Genomic DNA, 21,535 nt, shown 5'->3' with positions numbered 1-21,535 from the left:
CTTTATAAGGTGTCGACCTATGGCCTGTTGACCAACAGTGGTCAACCTATTGAGTGGCAACCTTTATTGGGTCGATTCTATGACCCATACCCCATGCCTAACAGCCAAACAGGAGGCAATGTTTTACAGTACATGCAGTTGTGGCAACCTCCGCTGGAGGAGTACATGCTGCTTTAATACATCATGGGCGGGATAGGGGCGTGACGCAGACAGTCTCAGCGAATCAAAATCTCACAGCCCAGCCTCCCTCTGAGTATTGCATCATTGCTCCATGGGAACATGGCGGAAATAGCGCAAAATATTCTGCTCCACCCCATAATGTGCCCATCAAAAGGGGAGGAAAAAAAGTAGGGGAGTATGGGCAAAGGATGGAGATTGAGTTTATTAGCACCAGAATTATTAGATCGGAGGTATCATGAAACCACAACCCAACTACGTGCGGCCTTTCCAATGACAAGGTCAGTATGGAGGAGTGGGGGATGGAGGATGCATGGAAAGCGTACCCCACTAGGCGCATAAGAAGAAAACCAAGAAGTGATCACTGGCGGAGGTTAGAGAACCCACGGCATTCTAAAGGTGCCCATACACGTACCAATTACCCGGTACTTTTTGTGCTAAAATAGCATCGTTGTGCATGCATTGTGCATGGGATGCAATGCTATTATAGCACAAAAAGTACAGATTAATTGGTACGTGTATGGGCACCTTAACCCATTACACTTACAGAACTTACATAGGCCACAAAGACATTTAAACCCTTTTCACATCGTGAATGCGGGATCACACCTGGGATTTTTGACACGGGTCCACCCCTAGAGTGACCCGGCATTTGTGATGATTTGCCCCACAGGACGCTGACATCACAAAGGAGGTGTGTCATCTGGGGGTGTGGCAGTAGGCAGCGCTTGGAGCTGACGCAATAGTGTTACCTGTTTACACTGTTCAGCAACCTGGGTCAGACCCGGGTAAAACACTTATTTTAACCTGTGTCGGAATGCCGGGTTGCTGGACCCGAGAGTTTTCAAATGGACCTTTCATATCGGTTACGGGTTATTTGTGCCATGTGAAAGGGGAAATAGAGACAAAAGGAAACGTACTTAAAATGATCTGTTACACTTTTACAAACTGAGCGGTCTATGTACTAAGCCTTGGGGGGTATTCAATCCGGTCGAATTTCCTGGGCAGGTGAAAAATCGTCAATAATTCTCTGATTAGTATTCAATCGCCCGTTTTAAAATTTTTACTATGGCGTTTCACCTTTTTTTCGGGATGGGCAAAAACAGTGGCAAAAACATGCGAAAACATAAACCAATTTGGCAAAACCACGATAATTTTTGGAAATTTCTCCTATCCACACAGTCTTCACCGATGCTGGATTTTCAGCCCATGTGAAAAATAAGCACTGGGATTGAATAGGGCGAGTTGAATTTGCCTCAAAAATGGCCGAAATTTGCTGATTTTTCGCCTGGTGAACAATTCACCCAGGATTAAATACCCTCCTTGGAGAGAGATAAAGGGGAGAGAGGTAAAGTAACAGCCAATCAGCTCTTAAATGCCATGTTACAGGCTGTGAGGGATGCACTACACCACCCCCATCCCTCGCAACCATAGAAGAACAGCACTCCCAGTGTCCCCCCCTAGTAGAACTGCACTTCCAGTACCCCCCCAGCACCACAGCAGCACTTCCAGTGCACCCTCCCCCCACTATAACAGCATCACTACCAGTACCCCCCCTAGTAGAACAGCAGCACTACTAGTACCCCCCTCCAGCAGAACAGCAGCACTTCCCATACACCCACCCCAGTAGAACAGAAGCACTTCCAGTAACCACCACCCCTAGTAGAACAGCAGCACTTCCCATACACCCACCCCAGTAAAACAGAAGCACTTCCAGTAACCACCCCCCCCCCCAGTAGAACAGCAGCACTTCCAGTACTCCCCTCCAGTAGAACAGCAGCACATCCAGTCCCCCCCCCCTCCAGTAGAACAGCTGCACTTCCAGTATCCCCCCCAGCAGAACAGTAGTACTTCCAGTACCCCCCCCCCAGTAGAACAGTAGTACTTCCAGTACCCCCCAGTAGAACAGCAGCACCTCCAGTACCCCCCATCCAGCAGAACAGCAGCACTTCCAGTACACCCCACCCCCCAATAGAACAGCAGCACTTCCAGTAAACCCTCCCCAAGTAGAAAAGCAGCACTTCCAGTCCCCCCTCCAGAAGAAAAGCAGTACTTCAGTAACCAAACCCCCCAGGCCTGTTATTACATCTTATTTGTAGCACGATTATACAAGTGTACACAAAAGACCCCCACCCCCTTCCGCATAGTAACCTGCTAGGAGTTAAATGTCCTCCCCCCTGCTTACCTCCCCATGAGCCTGATATTCTAAAAGACTCTTTCATCCAAGGTACTGGGTGGGACCCACATCACTGCAGCAGCGGCAGGAGCAGACACTCTGACCCTACTTCCGCAGGAGCAGCGAGATGACCGGGAGCGGAGCTCAGTGTATGCCCGGATTACACAGTCGTTCCGGATGTAGTTCCAGCAGCTGCCAATAGGTGGCGATGGTGCAGCACAGAGCGGATGACGTCACTGCAGTAGAGCTACAAGTTACACAGAGAGGCTCTTCTGCTTGGTTGGCACAGTGGCGCGTGTCTATTAGTCCAAGCTACGGGGAGCCACAGGTTGCAGGTTCGAGTCCCGAGACCCAGCATGTGGCAAGGGAAGGACACATCGAAACAACCTGATTTTTATTTTTATATATTGATAATATTATCTATATATTTATTTTCAGCAGGAAATATTCTGTATAGATAATATTATCTATATACGCGAGGAGAATAAGTGGGGGAAGGACAGAGGCTGGTGGTGGCATTTGTGTAATACAATTGTTTAACATATAAATAGTATTAATTATCATAAAACTGATTGTCACATAACTTATACACCAGATAAATAGTGTAATACAGATGGAGCGCCTCTCATTTTTGCTGCCGCTGCGCCAGCGCCAAAATCTGGCGAGAGGCACCCCATCTGACTGAGACGCACGCGCGTCTCAGTTTCCCGTCGGCGGGGGGATGGGAACCCTGTCCGTCTCCACTTCAGAGAGACGGACAGGGTTAGGGGGGGGGGTGGCGGGGACCCGGGGCGTCCGTCGGCGAGGCGGCGGGGACACGGCAGCTGGCGGGGGATGGCGGATGGCGAATCTTCCGACGTCACCTACAAGAGCAAGGCCCACTCTATCTGTATAAAGAAGTGCGTAAAGAGAAAAGTGACCTGAAAATTGTCATTGTGTTATTATTATATTTTATTTGGTGTTATCCGGATTCCGTATACAGCCGCCATCTTTTACCTCCCTCAGTATACAGTATACGACTTCCTGTGTGTCTGCGCCGTCTGTCTGTGTTACTGTGGTCTCCGTATACAGTCGCGATCTTGTACCTCACTCAGTATACAGTATCCGGTTTCCTGTGTGTCTGTGCCGTGTCTCTGCGTTATTGTGTTATCCGTATACAGTCGCCAATTGTCAGATTAAGGTCTAAATGGGCCTGGAGCTGAAAATGATCAAGGACCTATTATGCACAATAATAGGGGTGGTGGCCAGCACCTAATAATGTGGGTAGTGTGACCAATGTTCTGTTTGGGTGGTCTGCTCATGGGTGTGTTTCTATTTCTGTAAATACTTTCAACTTATTATATATGCCTGAAAAAGGCAGGGTGCTGGCATAGGAAAAATGCAGGGAGATATATTGGCGGGTGCCCCCCAAAGGTGCTAAGATACTTGCGGGGTGAGGCGGCACTCCAGTGATAAAAAAAAAATACTGAAAGATGAAACTTGGTAGACAACATTTCAGCACCTTTTATGTGGTCACCTAAGTTTACCACACCATATACCCCTTATACAAATCATGCAACACAATAGTTACCCCCTTATACTGTATTTGCCTCTTACACATTATGCCACATGGAATGAGCCAAAATTCACACCGACTGAGCCAAAATTCACACTATGGAACACGGATTGAGTCAAAATTCACACTATGCCACACAGATTAAGGCAGAATTCACATTTTGCCACATGGATTGAGCCAAAATACACACTATACCAAAAAGATTGAGCAATAAAGCACAATATGCTTCATAAACAGGGGCATTGCGCATTAAAAATGTACACCATAATGCCTATTACATGTTTCGCCACACTACGTATTATGCCTAACACCATAATGCCTATTAAAATTATGCTACATAAGTGCTGTTTACCTACATGCTCATTGCCAGGGGTTCCATGCGTGTTGCCCTGTGGGATTACATGCTCATTGCCAAGGGGGGAATACATGCTCGCGGTAACTGGGGGACAGCCGCCGCTGGCAGAAAGGACAGCCATTGACAGCCGGGGGCTGCCCGGCTGTATTCAGAGCACTGCAGGTCCCGGCTATTTGAAATAATACCCCTTTCACACCAGAAAATGCAGGGATTTACCTGGGAATATGGTCCCAGGATCATGCAGGGACATTCCCGGGCTGGCCCCTTTTACATCAGCCTAGTACCTGCATTTTCTGGTGTGAGGGGGAGAGAACACCCCCCCCCCCCTTAAACAACCAGCTATATCTTCAGAACCAACTGACCCATTTACATGTAGGCTTTGAATGATTTTGGTCCTGTGAAACTGGGCTGTTTGGTTACAGAGAAATCTGTCCTCAAACAACATGAACAGCCATGAAATTACATTTCAGAAATGATAAAAATCACTTTACCCGCAATATCTCTAGAATGAACTCATATGGACCAGCCTGGTATCAGATTGAAGGCCCAGCGATTTGGGTTTGACTGAGTTCTACCAGTGATGCCAGGCAGGAAATGGCAGCCATTGGAACCTGGTCCTATGGGGAAAACGTTCCAGCTTTGCTTGGCGGTATCTCCGGTTCCCGAGGGGCTAGTTAATCTGGCCCTGCACTGCCTCATTCCCGGCATTCAGGGGAAACAAAGGATGGTGCCCTCCTCTTCCTAGTGACCCCGACCTCTGGTGTCTTTCCTTCTCTTTTTGATTGGACATTCGGTAATCACCTATACCCCTTTCACACTGCAACTAAATCCCAGGTTGTTGCCGGGTTGACGGGTCAAGGTGCAGTGTGATAACATCAAACTGAATAACCCGGGTCGACCAATTTGACAATTTGATCCTGGTCATCAGAAGGCAGAGGCGTAACTATATATATATATATATATATATATATATATATATATGCGTAGGCCCCATAGCAAAAGTTTGTAAGGGCCCCCTATTTAGCAACTGATGGTAATAAATGTATGTAAAACATTACTTAGACAGTAAAGATGGGCCCCTCTCAGCTCTGGGCCCCATAGCAGCTGCACCCCCTGCACCTATGGCAGTTATGCCCTTGTCAGAAGGGTTAAACCCGGGTTACCTTGTATATAATGGGCGACCTGGGTTTAGTGTGAAAGGGTTCAATGTCTATATGTGATGGTCTGCTATACATACAGTTTTTACTTTATTTTTATGAGCTTAAATCTCCACGTGGCATGGTTAATTAAACCCATGTGTCTCTCTCATAGTGGCTTAATGCCATTTTCCCACCTGAGCAAGTTGTGGGAAATTCCACTATCCGCACCAGCTTATTGCACAACAATGAGGATTCTTACACCATCTACCAACTATCTGCAATCTTTGCGAGGACATCTTGCTAAGCAGCACAAAATGGATTACGGTGGTGATTCTGGTTTGTTTGCAAAAGCAAACTCCTTCTTTAATGCACAAACCCATGCTGCACTGCAGGTGGGGCAGATGTAACATGTGTAGAGAGAGTTATATTTGGGTGAGGTGTGTTCAAACAGAAATCTAAATAGCATTGTAATGGTGTGTACACAGGGGCGATTATTGCAAATATCGCTGGCAATATGGTCGCCGAGCGACCATATTGCCAGCGATGGGAGTGTGCACCGGCGATAAATCGCCAAGTGCGCGCTCCTGTTTTCAGCCCCTGAATCGTCGCTGCTCGTGGGAGCATGCTCCTCCGACCAGCGACTTCGCCTGCCTTTTCGTCTGCGACCATGTCTGGTCGCAGATGAAAACGGGACACTGAGCAATATGATTGCTGAGCAATATATTGCCAGCGATCATATTGTGTACGCACCATAAGAATAAAGCAGCCAGTATTTACTCTGCACTGAAACAAAATAACTCCCCCAAATGTAACTCTCTCTGCATATGTTACATCTGCCCCACCTGCAGAAGGAGTTTGCTTTTGCAAACCAACCAGAATCACCCCCTATATACACTAATTGGGTAACGTTGTCCTCCTGCTGGGGATTTTACCAGAAATTATTTGTGATAGCACGGATGCACTTTCTTCCACACCAAAGCACTGTTTGTGGTTGATCCCCTAGCGATGGAAGTTGCTTGGTGTTTGAGCAGCACTGCTATACAATCACATCTGTGTTATTGATGTCCCTTTGGGGGTTATTTTGGTTCACTCTTTCTGACAAATTCCTTCTTAGATGGACAAAACCATGTGCACTGCAGGTGGGGCAGATGTAACTTGTGCAGAGAGAATTAGATTTGGGTGGGGTTTTACTTCAAAGTGAGATCTATATTGCAGCGTAAAAATAAAGCAGTCAGTATTTTCCCTGCACAGAAACAAAATAACTCACCCAAATCTAATTCTCTCTGCACATGTTACATCTGCCCCCCTGCAGTGCACATGGTTTTGTCCATCTAAGAAGGAATTTTGTCAGAAAGAGTGAACCAAAATAACCCCCTTTGTTTGAATACCAAAGGAGTTGAGAACCATTTAAGATTAACCTATGTGAATTTCTGTATGGTTTTTCAAATACGAGATGAATGTCATTTTATGAATACTTATTAGCTTTCTGTTTTATCTAGCTGCATGGTTATATTTTATATTTGTCAGTGGACCTGAAGCGATGTTCACTTTGGTTTATTGTTTACATCCATGCGATGAAATCAATAATCATATTGCAAATTCAGCCGATATTATCACAGTACATGGGTACATGGGCCCCATAAACCCCATATACACTAAACAACCTTTTAAAAGATATTACTCAGAAGAATAAAATATCTAGTGTGTACACTCAGTATCATTAACCATGCGCACTTCCCACGTATAGTTAACGTTAATCACCCAGCTCGTCGGCAGAACGTGCAGGTAAATTTTGGCCATGAAGCTAACAACCTGCATGTTCAACGTCCGCGTGTGATGTCACGAAATGATATCGGTAACTAGTTAACTATGGGGCAGATGTATTAAGCCCGGAGAACAGATATACTGGAGATAAACTGGAGATAATGCAACGGCCAATCATCTCCCAACTGTCATTTTCAAACACAGTTAATTGGCTGGTGCTTTATCTGCTTTCACTCTATCTCCAGTTTATCTCTTCTCCAGACTTAATACATCGGGTGTGGTATAGGTGTCCGACAGTCGGGATCCCGACAGTCATTAGCCCAATGTCGGGATCCCGACTGGCCGTACCCAGACAGCATGGCAAGCGCAACAAAGCCCCTTGCGGGCTCGCTGCGGGCACAGTGGCTCGCGTGGACCCCCACGAGGGAAAATAGCCGACGGCCGTCGGGAACCCGGCTGTCGGTGTTTTGACAGTTGGGATCCCGACGTCGGATAAAAAATGCCTGTCGGGGACCCTGTCCGGCACCCGATCCATCTGCCCCTATATCGGCTGTGTCCCTAGTGGTCTAGATGCTGTAGTCCTTGTTATTGAGGGCTCAGGAACAAATGCGGGGCACTCTCCAAGGTCCTGAATCAGGCCTGTATTGTTTATACCAGCAAATGAGCCAGTACCGTGGTGCGTCCCATTAGCATATGGGAGCGTCCAGCGTTTCATGGGCATTCTCATGCTAATGGGCCGATCACGTGGGGGCGGGCAGCTAATATCACCAGATGTCAGCAGCCCGCCCACTGCCTTCTGAACATGCACGCATATGTAAGGTTGTTCAGAGCAACCTTAGATATGCGTGCATGTTCCACCTCATTCGATGGTCACTGACCATCGAATGATTTGGGTATTACCTCACAGGCTGCAAATGGATGTTTATGTAAAACATCCATTCAAAGCCAGTGCGAACTAATGTGCCTTGCAAATGGTGGGCCAGCATACCACCATTCTCAAGGCAGGGTTTAGTTGACTAACAAGGGTGCGAATTTGCATCTGATGGAATCAACCAGAATACCCCCTATGTGTGGTGACATGATCGTTGGTGTGTGCTCAACCAGGGCTGTATCAGGGAAGAGCCCAGCACTGGCTGGGCCAAGGTAGCTGCACTGTGGGTAATGGTCCTGGCAGCAGCCTGCAGCGCAGCCTTTGAAGTTTTTGGCAACTGGAGCTCATGCTCCACCAGTATCGCCCCTTGCCACTCCCCTGCATGCTGTGCTGGATATAAGGCTACATGGGCCTGTAGTGATTACTATATGCCACAATGTCTCCTTGAATAATAATAGAAAAATGTTGGGAAGAAAGTAGAAATACAATTTTGTACACTTTTGACTTATTAACAACCATGTGACCAGCTGGATGTGTGTCATCATCATACCGTCATGATGGGCCTATTGTCTTGTGGGGGACTGGAGGTGTAGCTCTATCCAGTCACATTACCAAGTATCGGTACTCTTCCTCTGGACTGAATGAGGGAAGGGTTGTAGCCTGCGATCTTGTACAATTGTGGAGAAAACACATAAATGCCATGCAGCAGGGCATCGGCTGTGACCGCTTCAGAGGAGCCTGCCACCAGAAATTGGGGAACCTGGGATAGACAATTTAGGCAGGGTCCCCGCCACCATCTTATTGCAGTTGGAGCAACAAATGTCAGCCAGGCAGAGACAGCATTGGTGGCATTTTACATATGGAACCAGTCGTGAGCCAAGAGGAGGCCGCAGACCAATAGCCATTCAAGAGCGGCCATTGTGGCTGCTGGTCTGGAAGTTCTGGCAGTACAGTAGCCCCTGAGGGCCTGCCATTACCTGTTGGAAACTAACCTTCCAGCAGCTGCCAGGCTCTGCCCACCTCTTATCTAATGTCTAGGGCACATTTGTAGATATATTTTTAATGACCAAATTATGTACACTATAGATATTTAACCGTATTCATTTTATTGACAAATATGAAAAATGTACATAAAATTATACTAAATAAAGATTAAATAGCTTTAATATAATTCATTCCCCCCCAACTGTCTCGCTTATCGCAGGACCGTCCAGCATCTATTTAGAGAGGCAGAGGGGCTGGGGGCATGACCAGCATGACAGTGCTGGCCATGCACTCGTAGTGATGTAAAATGTGGATCCCCCTATGGCATAGGCCCACACCCATTTTCCTGAGCCGTGTGATTTCTACATTGAAGATGTTTGGAGGTATGCTTGGTTTAATTAAACAAATATCAGCATATTTGGAAAAATATTAGCCCATTAAGTTTTTGTTTTTAAAGTGATTTTTTGGAGATTATAGTATTGCCTTGTAATAATCAGGGGGGGGGGGAGAGTAATGGTTGGCGTAATGGGCGGTGGGGGGGGGAATACAATCATGGAACCATGACAGCTGAAGCCTCAAAAAGTATGGTGGTCACTACCATAAAAGTATAATACATTCAGCCTTTATGCGCATGCACGCCATCGGTCCAGTACGCTATTTGTGTACTGAACTGGTGTTCCATCTGATGTCTGTTGCAGACCAGACCATCATGCTCTCATCTTTCAATGGGATGCCAACAGTCAGAAGACCGATGCCAGAATTCCAACATCAATTAGGATGCCGGCATTTCAATCCCGTCTGCCCACATTCTGAGAGTATGTGGGCAGTTTAGTGTGCAGCCAGGAGGACGGGGTGTGTTTGGGCACTTACAGCTATGATTTGTCAACCAGCTAGCACCCTGTAGTCCAGCGCATCAGATGTATGGCAATGTGAATGCATTGTGATAAATTGCATGTGACAATAGCACATGATAAGTTGGGAATAAATCCACTGTTAAGTTCGAGGATAAATAAATGACACGTAATTACATCTTTATCCAAAATAATATATTATACAATATTGCTTAATTCCTAGACAGACAGAACAGGACAGCACAGCCTCCAAAAGCATGTGTAGTGTGAGGATAGTGTGAGGGGCGGGCCCCCAGCACTTCCCCCTTTGCTGTCGTCATATCATACAATTTATACTTTTTACTATCTATTTTTGGCCACAATAGTATGGGGGTGCTTTCATATATGGTGATCATGCTAACTACCTTTATTTAAATCATTACATATATGGAAGAACATATTTAGTATTGGTCAGCAGTTCTAATCGGCTCTCTGACGTAAACTTGTTGTAATTATACATTTAAGCTATACATTCACTTCACGATCTCTTCGATGGACAGGAACAACTGGTGATCCTCATAATAGCTTGTTGATTGGTCTTTGATTGACAGGAACAGGTGATAGTAGCTTGTAATTACGATATGTCACATGGATAAGTCCTTGGATACATATACTGAATATATATATATTGTTTATTAACTTGAAATCTTCAACTTGTGTGGAAATATAACTTTGTCCCATTCTAACAGTTCCTCCTGTTTTTCCCACAAATGAAGATTTATAGTTGAGAGGACTTCTTTAGATACAGGTGACATCTCTGGATCCAGATGATCAGTTTGAAGTACTCAGAGAAACTTCTGTAATCTTGGAGCACAATGCATTAATAATCGTGTAACCTATTGTCTTGATTCATAAACCATTTTATTAGAATCTTACTAAGAATCTTACTTAGAATAAACCCATGCATTTTCTTTCTGTAGAATCAGCTTCATCCCTTAATATGTATAATTATCGGTCTCAAAAATATAGAATTATCTCTATAAATGAGCATCTTTCTTATGGATACCATATGTTCAGCTAAGTGTAAGTGGAAAGAAAATTGTTAATTATCACCCTATCTTTTCATCATTGTATCAATTATATAGTCAATCAATGGACATTAGTAATATTGTCAGTATGTAGGAACAATACGAATATGATAAATAGACTGTCGACTAATATCTTAGACTATTATACACATTAAACCAGTGTCATTAGCTTTAAATTACTTTTCTCTTCATTGAACCTTAAATCGTGAATTTACTTATAATATCGAATAGTTATTGTGCTTTTCTTAATCAAAGATGTTTTTCATTTAATTTAATGTCAGTAGTATGTTGCACTCCAGAGACAATAAGACCATTGTACTTATAATCACTTAGTGTGATTGAGACAATGTAAATTCTCAAACTATAGCAATTTAATCTATATCTATAGTAAATCTAATTTTGTGTAACATTATCTACGTCAGTAACCCTAGCTATGTGCAATAAACACAGACTAGAGAAGCTATTGGTAATACCAGGAAACTTGAACCGAATATCCAACGCTCACACCCACGCTCCAGGATTGGACAGCCTTTTTTGCCTTTTCTACATGTATTTTTTATTTTTATTTAGAGCATGGAGTTCCAAGTGCTTTAGTACTGGCTTTCCTACCTCAGATCTCCTTCAAGACCCTAGATAGGTATTCCACGTACTGTGTGTTGCGGTTCTCCATTCTACCTTCCATCTGTTATGACGGATAACCCAAATTTGGGTTCTGGCCTGCCTTATCAATGTGAGCACACGTGATCTTCATGGCACACACTATTGTCCTGAGGTGTAGTCTGTGAACAGGTCACAATTCCCCACACTTACCAATAGTTGCTCTGAAATAAGACAATATTTCTTTAGTACATATACAACTACCTTTTGACCATAGGATAATGTTTCACACAATAGATTTTATGTACAATACTTCTGCAATCCTTATATCAGCAGATAATCCATTTTCCATTTCATAATGGATACTATTGTTACTGAATAACTTTTAATAATTGTCTCTGTACAGTGCAAATACAGTACTTACTATTTTATACCCAATAGCAGTCTAGATGTTTCTATGAGGTAGCATAAGGCAAATCTTTTCTGTCTGACTATTTTGTAGATTTAACTTCATAATTTACATATTTTGGATTTTATCTATAAAACATTTAATAACATATAATCAATAATGTCTCACACATGATAAGCCCTAAAATGTGGATGTCAGTGGTGCAGATGTTATGCTAATCTGGGATGAGCACAGAATTAAACCTTGCTCTGGCTCGCAGGTCTGTAAGAAGTTGACTTCAACCTGAATTGTGCTTCTGCAACTGAGGTAGTAAAACCACAGTATCCTTTAATTCTGACTCTGTTACCATATCCTGTGTCAGCAGGCACTTGCGCAGGTCTTTGACTTCGCCATTAATAGCCACCTTTCTGGGGCAGACTAGCTCCACCCTGGTTTTTTGTAGTGACACAGTTCCAACTGAATCAGGATTCTGGTAAGAGTTAGATCACCTAACTAGAAACACAAAAAATAAATTAACTTTGCACATTATCCGAAACTAAAATACTGTATGTTGCGGTCGCAGACCATACAAGGAATCTTATCAAGGCATATATACTTATTAAATAACACTTAGACATTAATTTTCCCATTTGTGTTCTGTAAATAACCATTATTTGAATGTGCATGGTTATTGTATAACAAAATAAAACATTGAAAACTGCACAGCAGCAGTTATGTCATTATAAAACTAAAAATATATTTATTACATATATCCCCTGTTTGTTTGCACAATGGTTCGCCCATGGAGCAAACAAAACACTTAAGAAACATATATTTTTTTTTAAAAAACAATTAGCCATTATTAATTATAATTAATTAACCATATAATTATAAAGGAGAAAATAATTATGAAACTTGGGCATTATTCATACTATGGAAAAAGATTAATCCACTAGCATAGTTATAAACCAATTAATCAAGAGATTGCATACCACAGTTGTCAATATAGGTTATGACATAATTTCAAGTATCAATGTTTGCTAGGAAGCGGTATTACAAGTAACTGTCAAGCTGTGATTGGTAGCGATTTTTCAACAGCTCTACTTAGTCTGAAGCCCTAGACTGGGCCCTTTGAGGTGCTGTAAAACACTTGTGGCACCTTATAAATAAAATAATAATATTATATTATATCCCCATAGTGGTCCACCGGTGCCTGCAAGGTACTAGTCTTCACCTGTGGCCGCCGCGGTTGGAAGGGCAAATTAGGTTCGCCCAAACTCCGTTGCAGCATGGATTTATCGTTATATACAAGGCACCCGTAGAGGCTATGAGGTCATAATTGGAAAATTGACTTAACCCACAAATGATACAAAACAGACTATAAAGTTCACAAGCTACACCTGAGCAGCTGTGCTCACAGATACAAGAACAATGACAAATGACTAAGGCAAAACCCAGAAAACTTATCTGGAGAGAACATACAAACTAAACACAGAACATAAAAATTCAACAAAATCCCAAAACAGGAATGAGCCACTCTGTGGCTAGTAAAAAATGTTCCAGTAAGGTATCAGTGTTCATATTAGGCTATGAAGGATAACGTAGTCACATATGAACAACAATAGTAATCCGTGTTTTGTTTTTACATTCTAAGCAATCTGTATACTAAGTCATTACACTAGTGCTAGTCTAAAATTATACCACTGAACTTTTAAGTACTGTCAGTTTTAATTAAATGCACACATAATGTGTGTTAGTGTACATATCACATATTTCTTGCTTTAAGGAAAAATTCTAGTAGAAATAATCAATGAAATATAAGAAATATCTTATCTGCAAACATAATGTAACTGTACTTTACTTTTGAACTTTGAAAAAAAGAGAACAGAAATAGCAGTCAGATCGTATTTCTACTTGACTGAGGAGACAGAAAAAACAAATGTTACTGTCACATAATGGTTTCAAAAACAAATGAAACAAACAATTTTAAAAACTGATCAGATTTCTAAAAGAAAAAAAAAAGTTTTTTCAAATTTAGCGCTTTTGATTTTACAGAATGGTGTTCAGCTAGCTTCAGCTTCCGTGCACAGATGTCACATGCTTTAACACAGAGAGACATCACTCAATTCACACACTGGTACTAAAAATAGTGCAGCACCGTGACCTGTTTGACCTGAGTTCTCACATGCAGTTGTTTAGATCAGTACATGCTCAAATGTTAAAACATTGCACTTACTGAATGTTCAAATACAGTTAAGTAGTAAAATTCACCAAATGCAGAGCACACAATTGCATACGTAAGAATTAGGCATTCACATGAAACATTACAAATTACTTTAGACACATGACATAAACTTATGTCAAGATTTCTTAGATAATTTTAGTTTGTTACTTTGGTACTTGTTTCCTAGAACGGCCACAACGATTTAGATCGTTGTGGTCGTAAGATAAAAAATCGGATCGATCGCATCGCATGCGATTTGGTCGCATGCGATGCGACCGATCCGACCGACCGATTTTTCACCCGATTTTTTTTTTTTTTTCACCTGATTATTTTCAATTGCCCCCCCAAATGTTACTAAGTGGGCTAGACCCCACGATAGACGTCAACCCGAAGCGTGGCGAGCGCAGCGAGCCCGCGAGGGGCGGCGGTGCGCGTCCTCCGACCTTTTCCTTCCCCTACTATCCACTAGGGCGTGGAGTGAGAATAGAATAGTGTGGCGAGCGCAGCGAGCCACCGAGCCCGAAGCGTGGCGAGCGCAGCGAGCCCCGCGAGGGGACGCGTATAACTTCACAGGTATACGCGTCCCCTCGCGGGGCTCGCTGCGCTCGCCACGCTTCGGGCTCGGTGGCTCGCTGCGCTCGCCACACTATTCTATTCTCACTCCACGCCCTAGTGGATAGTAGGGGAATGAAAAGGTCGGAGGACGCGCACCGCCGCCCCTCGCGGGCTCGCTGCGCTCGCCACGCTTCGGGTTGACGTCTATCGTGGGGTCATGGCGGGCACATAAAAAATGTGAAATGGGTCATATTGGCCCATTTCACCTTTTTTATCATTTTTCACTATGTGAGATGGACTTAATCAAGTCCATCTCATCTTGTGCCATTATAATGGCACAAGACCGACAAGATCCTCCCGATTTCAATGTTAAAAGATTTTTTAACATTGAAGTCTATGGAAAAATCGGGTCAATCGGTCGGTCGCATCGCGGCCGATTTTAATTGGTCGCGACCGACCGATTGACCCGATTTCTGTCAATCAAAGGGAAAAAAATTTAAAAAATCGGCCACATCGTGAGGATCGTGTCCCTTAATTAAGAGCCACGATCACTCACGATTGTGGCCGTTCTAGGAAACAAGTACCGTTACTTTTGAGCTCATGAGCGTAACGCAATACATTTGACTGTTTATTGGTAAAGGGAAAAAAAGCTAAATAAAGATATAAATGTATTTTCCTGGCCAGGATACATTTTCCCATTTTACCAAATTGCAGACTTCAAACATAAGTCATATTAGACATTTTTACTTTCTCAGATCATGTTGTTTGATCTGGGCACACATTTATGTATTCCTAGGATTTTAAAAACTTTAATTTCATTGTAACTAGTTACTTTAGTTGGCATGTTTTATATGAATTTTTATACTGTCTGTCTTTAAGATACTTCATTTTATTCTTAATTGCTCTCAGTGTACATTATTTTATTAAGTTTAAGCTAAGTTAATCTCTAACCTGTTATGATTATCTTAACACTTCTTCTTAAGTTACTGAAGTTTAATTTGCTTTATTAAAAAAAACTGTATACCATATGTTACTTCAATTTAGAATAGGCTATGATTTTGATCTAGTTAATAGATGATTACTGAATTACCATATTCAGAACAATCCAGTTCAATATCCGAGCAAGACGTCTCTTGCTAAGACTTATATGAACTAGAATAAAACTTCAAGCAGATAGTCCCAGACATATCTCATCGAAGTTTTGTAGGTCTTAAAAACCCGTACAAATGAAAGGCTTATATTTTATGACACAATAGTCATTGTACCTATCACATACTAGAGCTGACTTCCCGTCACTTACTGCGATTAAATTACATCTATTTAAAACTTAATTTTAGTGTTCCAAAAAAACCCATAGAACCGTTAAAATATTATAAGACACAAGAGCCCTAATATTTAACGTGAACCACAGTGACAATTGACCTTTTGTCACACACTGTGATTAAATTAATCTATTCCTTATTAACAGCCTATAATTTATTATTCAGAAAATAGCTTCAGTTTTTATAATAAGTTTTCCAATTTAGAATAAGGGGGGTATTCAATGTGCTCCGAAAAAAACTATTTTACGTTTAACATTATGTTTTCGTTTATTTCGCATCAAGAATCATTTTTCGCTATTTTTTTTTTCGAGGTATTCAAAGGTTTTTTTTCCGGAGACAGCAAGAAGTGAAAAAAGTGAAATGTATCGAAAAATGGGCGTGACTTTTTCGCTAAGCGAAACTTACGCGTATTGTATAAAAAGAACGTGCTGCGCAACGCATCCACCATTTTGGGATGCCGACAGTGTTGTGTCTAATGGCCGTAGTGCAGTGGATCACAGCAGCCCCCTTCCACGTTCGGACCGCGTGTCTTCAAACAGAGTGAGTAATATCCTTTATTTTATTAGTTGTTTTGTACAGTATTGCTGCGCTGTTTCTATTGTTTATTTTCTTTAAAATGGAACCTTCTGCTCGACAGCGTTGTCCTTGAATTTAACCACAGGTTAGGGCTTTTTAGTTTTGTCCGTTGTTAGTGAGATTTCAGCATGTCCTTTAAACGATACTCTCCTTGTGTGTGGCATGTCTTTCATATTTCCAAATTGGTTCTTTTTAGTGCTTGGTTGTTAAGGGGATAAATTCAAATTGTACTGTTATATGAGCTTTGAAGTGTGCACGGTTGGGGTGGGTCAGCATGGCCACTTTTCAAAGCTTTGCACTTTCTTGTTGGGGAACGTCTTAAGGGTGCACCCTGCCTGACCAGCAGCATTTGTTAAACTCCAGCCCCTGCGTGCCAGCCAGAATGCTTTGTGATGGAGCAGCGCTGCAGTGAATAGCAGCATTGCTGGAGGAGCTCAGTCACAGGAGGAGACGTGACTTCCTGTCACACGCAGAAAGCCCCTGTGTCTTCCTCGCAGCCATAAAGCCCATCCAGCTGACCACCTCCAACTATCTTATGAATAAAGAAATAGCTAGATGGCTCTTTTAGAGGTGTGAGGGGGCAGTCGCAGTGTGTGAGGATTTGTATGTGTATTGTGTGTTTATGTAGATGCTGCTTTGTTTATTTATGTATGTGTTGCTTGTGTGTATGTAAGGGCTATTATGTCACTGTATTTAGAGAGGTTGGTCTACAGTACATGTGGATGTATGGGCACATGTAGCTGTGTGTATACATGTGTCTGTGTACCTGAAAGTTGCAGTTTATAATTGTGGGTGTATGTGCATCTGTAGCAACTGCATGTGTATACATGTGATGTTTGTCGAAGTGTGTATAGATGGTGGTTCTTGTGCATATAACGCTGTGTGTATGGATGTGGGTGTATGTGCATATGTTGTTGTGTGTATACATGGATTTGTGTCTGTTAATGCCATATATGAATTGTGGGTGTATGTGCATATGTCCGTCCTGTTATGTGTGTACATGTGAAGTATGTTGCAGTTTCTATATATGTGGATTTTATATGTGTGTGAGTTGCTGTGTGTGCCTATGCGGGTGTGTCTGTATATTAGTCTGGCATAAACAGTAGTCATTCTAATAGAAGCGGTAATCATTCAGACTGACCTTATTTCTACAGTTATATGTCGTGCCCACATAAGTGCTGGAAATTCCCTGCTCATCTTATGACCTGTCGATCTCTATTCAAATTCCAACATAACTCATTAAGACCTTGTCCTTTTTAGACCTAAGTCAGGTCGACCTTCCAGGGAAGTTGCACTAGTGGGGACGACTTTATGACTGTACATATATAATTTCATTCTCACACATGATCCACACCCCGCCTATGGGCATCTGTTATAAAGTTATTCAACTGGGTGTATTCACTGTGCAAGTTTAGCACATGGGGATCTTTTGTTGTACATTGAAACGACCATGCTCAATCATGACATTTGTATTTATTAGGAATGTCTACAGAAAGAAGTCTTTTTTCACCAGTGGATTCCTCTTCAGAAGATTCAGTGCATAAAAATACAGAGCATCAAGAACTGGATGAGATGGCTTTGAAGACGACAAGCCTTGTTGGAACTAGAAAGAAAAGCAATGGAAGACATCGGGTAATTAAAATTATTTTGGGTTTATGAATATAGTATCACCAATATGTAATGATAGTCTGGATCAGTAAATATGCATTGCATCGAGTGTCACGGACAAGGCCTGTGGGTGTGCGGCTCATACTGTTGCCACCTCAGAGTGAACCCTCCTATATGATATTCCAACCCCAACAACCCTCACACCACGCCCCAATGCGATTTTAAAAATCACCATGTGTCGGTACATCAATACTAACATCCATTTATTTGTTTATGGTGATTTTATAACACGCCAATTTCTTAAAATGTTGTCCTAATATCCAACCATAATTTATTGGAAAAAATGGTATTTGGCTCTCACAAGTACAACACATTATTCGAGAAGTTGGAACAGACACAGCAGCCTTCTATAAGGCAAAACGTAGCGGTTACAGCTTGGTGTGCTTTGGTAAAACATGGGTGGGTGCTGGGTCTATAACCATTATGGTTTCTTAAACTGGGTGATCAATGAATGTCATTGGCACACATGCCTTTTATTTAGACATACAAGAAAAATTCCTGAAAGAGATAGGTAAACTAAGGGCAAATTGAACATGGCAAATAATTTTTATTATGTGCTTGTTTAAAAACAATAACACTACATCTTTTTTATACAGTCTCCTACATTGAGAAGCCCACATCGTTCCGATATTTCTACAACGGAGGAAGATTTTGAAAGATTTGAGGAGGATTGGGAGCAAAGTGCCGAATTTAGAATCTGGAGGGCGAAAGTTGAAGCATCGCGCAATAAACAAAAAGCCACCACAAGTGGACATTCGAAGGTATTTATTTTTATTTCAACCAAAGATGATTTCAATTTTGCAATGTAATGATGTTTAAATTGTAAATTCTCATTCTGTTTGCAGATGTTCCACAGCAAAAGGCAACATTTACAAAATGTTCATCACAGCCGGCCACAAAACAGTCAAGAAAAGAAGCGTCCCAATGATAGGCAGCGATCAAATATCCGTAGTCAAGAAAGCATGCAAAGTGATACAAATGAGGTTGCAAGGTTTTCTGATGACTCAGCATCTCATCATTCTTCTGGTGAAGGATCCGGTGGTGAAAATCTGAAAAAGGCTCAACGTGGCGTACGGTTCAATGAGTCCGAGAATTATGCTCTGGTGGAGGCAGTTGATAGATATTATGATATGTTGTTTGGTCCAAGGGCACCAACTACAGCTCCAAAATTGAAAAGAAAGATGTGGAATAATATTGCCGAAAAAGTCACCTCTATATCAGGTGTTCAAAGAGATTCCAAACATTGTATCAAAAGGTATAGTGACTGCCGCAGGCAAACTAAAAAAAAAATGGGTATGCAAAGAAGACATGAGATAGGTACAGGTGGCGGACCGGAGATGAAAATAAAGTGGCTTTCCTGGGAGGAAATAATCAAGAAACGATTAAACCCAATAATGATTTATGGAGTGAAAGGAGGTGTTGACTCTAGACGAGGAGGCATTCAGGAGGAAGAGGAGAATCCTAGAAAGAAAAGAGGCAGCAGAATTAGCAATGAGAAAAATATGTCTAGTAAAAATGGTAATAATTTAATAGCATAAAATCTATGTACCAAAATGTAATGAAATGTTATTAATAATATTTTTACCTTCATTAGATGAGCGTCAACATTTAATGCAAGCGGAAAGAAGGCACAATAATTCCAGCAATCGAGTTCTTGAACGTTCGAAAGATAATGATGGCAGTGGTATGGCTGAATTGCAAAGTATACCCACATGCTTCCTTGAATCATCTGATGTAACCGACGTAACGTTTGAGGGTTTCAACAGCAGTTCCATAGATAATTATTCCGGGAACCGATCCTCAAGGGAGAGAAATTCTCAACAGATGGAATGCGAGAGTACTGTAAATCCAAAAGAAAAAGGTTAGTTTTTTTTTAAAAAATAGCTGTGTATTGCGGCATAAAACCAGTTTATAATCAAGGGATGTATTTTATTAAACAGTAATACTTTTTTGGAAATGTTATGCACTCCTTACATGAAAAGTGTGATTTATTTGTTTATAATAAATTTTATGGGAATTTTAATTACAGAAGATATGCCTATGACAAGTGGAGGACTTTCCTCCGGAATTGGTCGTTTTTTTAGGCCTGATTTAATTGAAAATTTGTCTGAGGATGGAGATGTGGAGGTGCGACAATCGGAATCAACACCTATACGTAAGTAATAATATATTTCAGCAATATCTTTGGTTTTCTACTACACTCTTCATTATTTACAAATAAAATCAAGTAATTGAATGTTCTTCAAAATTTCTCTATCCTTACAGCATCTCAAGCAAGGCAGCTTGGAAACAACGGACACATCAGAAGAACCAGAATATCTGCATATCAGAGCTTTGGCAGATCAAATGCAGCGGAGACATGTTGACTTTGAAAAAGTTTTAAACAAAAGACTAGATAGCTTAGAAAACACTTTTAAAGGTTTTATAGACATAGTAAAACAGATTGATGTAAACCGCCAGAGCCAATACAAAACTACTCAGGATATACTGAATATTATAGCTGTGTCAATCAACAAATTGGTTGACAATACAACTAGCCACGCACACAGTTTAATGAAAATTTCAGATGCTAATGCACAATCAGCAAATACCTTTAATATCATGTTAGAGTGCCATCGACAAACTTCTGCCAGTACAGGGTTGATTGCTACTTCTCTGAAGTTAATTGCAGAGGACATGATTGCAAAGTCGCACAAAAAAAACATAAGTGAAAAACAAAGAAAAGCATCAGTAAACGAGAGGAAAGGGGGTGTATTTCCCACACAAAATACCTATTCCTATTCCCAAATGTACACAGGATATTCAGGCATGTTTCCAAATGTTAGCGAGCCAGATCATGCGACAACATCTTGTGTGCAACCTGAATCGTTAGCTAACGATCTGTCATTATCAGCACCTACACACGATGACGATGAAACTCAGATTTCACAGGAATTATAAAAAGTTTAAAATTACAATGTTTTCACAGTAATAACTTGTAACATCCATCTCCATCCAGATCTGACTCTGGTCTCTTTAGGAAGGAATAGGTATTTTTATTGTGAAATTGCACTTATTTAAGTTTTTATTGTTTATTATCTATAAGTTATTTTTTTCAATGCAGCAACATAGGAACCATTGTCAACACTGGCCAACCTTCTCCCCCCAGATGTGACGCACTGCACATTTGGAAGGAGCAGCGTGGTCAGTGGTGACAATGGTCATTGTTACAAACAAATGACAGTTCTGAAACTTTACCTTGTGGCGTATATCATTTGTGCTGATTT

At 41.7% G+C, this 21,535-nt stretch overlaps 1 long non-coding RNA gene across 1 annotated transcript; it reads left to right on the top strand.

Annotated features, from left to right (window-relative positions):
• The first annotated feature begins 20,062 nt into the window (after positions 1 to 20,062).
• Positions 20,063 to 20,564, top strand: LOC146056597 (uncharacterized). Its single transcript, XR_014469363.1, has 3 exons — positions 20,063 to 20,130; positions 20,299 to 20,424; positions 20,535 to 20,564. It is a non-coding gene; the product is annotated as an uncharacterized LOC146056597 (long non-coding RNA).
• The last annotated feature ends 971 nt before the right edge of the window (positions 20,565 to 21,535 follow it).

This window comes from Crinia signifera, unplaced genomic scaffold, assembly GCF_055691185.1.
Source record: "Crinia signifera unplaced genomic scaffold, ASM5569118v1 HAP2_SCAFFOLD_83, whole genome shotgun sequence".
NCBI lineage: Eukaryota > Metazoa > Chordata > Amphibia > Anura > Myobatrachidae > Crinia > Crinia signifera.
This window is presented reverse-complemented; position numbering and strand designations above follow the sequence as displayed.